A 2042-nucleotide genomic window follows, 5' to 3' on the forward strand; every position below is an offset into this window, starting at 1 on the left:
TTTGAAGAGATGGAGCAGTTCCTGGGCATATGCTTTCACATGTCTGTACATGGCCTGCCACACACCCGAATGTTTTGGAGCACAAAGACAAGAGTGGATTGTGTGGCTGACACAATGTCAATGAAAAGATGGGAGGCTATCAAACGCTTTCTACACTTTGCCAACAACGACGAACAGGTGCCTGCTGGACATCCAGGTTATGACAAGCTGTTCAAAGTAAGGCCACTCCTAACAGCTTTACAGGAGAGTTTTAATCACATCCCAATGGATGAGCACCTGTGTGTTGATGAGCAGATTATACCATTCAAAGGTAAAAGCCAGCTGAAGCAGTACATTCCAATGAAGCCTAAGCGCTGGGGCTATAAGATCTTCGTGCTGTGTGATGGGAATGGCATAGCCTACAATTTTGATTTCTACACTGGTCCAATCGCTGCAGTGGAGGGCTTTCCAGACCTGGGTGCCAGCGGAAATATTGTTTTGAAGTTGGCCTCAATTGTGCCGATGTATATGTCCCACAGAATGTTTTATGACAACTGGTTTTGCAGTGTTGATCTTCAGGTGCAGCTTGAGAAAGCAGGGATCCACAGTGTGGGAACTGTAAGACAAAATAATCTTGCTGGATGCACCTTCACAGAGGACAAGGTTATGAAGACCTGCAGACGTGGAACATATGAAGAAAAAGAGACCACACATGACGGTACAGCACTAACAGCAGTGAAATGGTTAGACAACCGCCCAGTTATCCTCCTAAGCACATTTGCAGCAGCCACTCCAACCTCAACTGTGAAGCGGTGGGACAAGAAGGAGAAGGAGGTCATTACAGTGACATGTCCAAACATCATTCAAGTCTACAACGAAAGCATGGGTGGGGTGGATCTCTTGGATTCTCTCATTGCTCTGTACCGCACCAAAATCCGCTCAAAGAAGTGGTACCACCGCATTGTGTTCCATATGATGGACATGACCGTGGTGGAAAGCTGGCTGCTCTACCGGAGAGACTGCAAGGATGTGGGGCTCACACAAAATGCACAACTCAGTCTGCTTGACTTTAAAATTGACATTGCACACTGCCTTTGCAAAGAAAACAAGGGTGGGCTGAAGCGCAAAGGTAGGCCCTCACAGAGCACTGAATCAGCTCTGGATGGGAAAAAACATCGGAGGCCTGCCTTCCCACTGCCACCGCAGCCAGTACGACTAGACCAGACCAACCATTGGCCTACCATGGTTTCTCAGAAAGGCAGATGCAAGTATCCTGGCTGTAAGTGTATCGTTAGGGTGAAGTGCACCAAAAGTGAGGTGTACCTGTGCCTCACCTCTGAAAAAAACTGCTTCATGAATTTTCAATCATAAAAAAGGTGAAGTTTCAAGGATTATGGGGGGGCTCATGTTCATAGTCTTCCTCTCATAATAAGATAGCGTAATGTTGAATTTTCATGAACTGCGATGTTTTTGGTTATATGCCAATGTTTTATGATACATGCTATACAGTATTATATTTGTTTTTAACTGTATACATTTGCAATTTAAATAATATTCATAAAAAATGTAATGAAATTCAAAGAATATAAAGCATTATTCAGCAAAAAAGAATGGAATAAATAAAAGCACAAGTTGTTGGAGAGTATGTATAAGGTGTCGTTTATAAGTACTGTGTTAAAGCTTATAATACTGTAGCACCAACTGAATCAACACAAACACATTTCTGAGGAAAAATATTAATTTTAAGTAAACTTACAATAGTGGATCTAACTTAGAAGTGTATGTTGTTGCTGTATGGCAACATATCATAAAGTACCTTAAAATAATATTTTTTTCCAAATTTTTTTTTTTACAGCACTTCAAGTTAAGCCATTCTTAGAAAAGAAAAAGTTTCAAATATTTTTTTCTATAGGTCTAATGCGTGCGGTAGAGGGTTAAGGACTAGTTTGACCAACTAACTATTAACTAACGGGTGATCAGTCTTACTATTTAGATTCAAATTAGACCAATCTATGTTTTTTATGTAACTGTCTTAATAATACTAATAAATGGCCTTTGCTGTA

General features: G+C 41.0%; 1 protein-coding gene across 1 annotated transcript in view; it reads left to right on the forward strand.

Annotated features, from left to right (window-relative positions):
* LOC107702853 (piggyBac transposable element-derived protein 3-like) overlaps window positions 1-589 on the forward strand; it is a 6294-nt gene extending 5705 nt beyond the window's left edge. Inside the window, exon 5 of the mRNA XM_016505281.1 lies at window positions 559-589. The gene's annotated coding sequence lies outside the window, so the exon portion shown is untranslated. The remainder of the gene's footprint in view (window positions 1-558) is intronic.
* Window positions 590-2042: the final 1453 nt, after the last annotated feature.

This window comes from Sinocyclocheilus anshuiensis, unplaced genomic scaffold (assembly GCF_001515605.1).
Source record: "Sinocyclocheilus anshuiensis isolate Anshui unplaced genomic scaffold, SAMN03320099.WGS_v1.1 scaffold1094, whole genome shotgun sequence".
In the NCBI taxonomy this organism is placed as follows: domain Eukaryota; kingdom Metazoa; phylum Chordata; class Actinopteri; order Cypriniformes; family Cyprinidae; genus Sinocyclocheilus; species Sinocyclocheilus anshuiensis.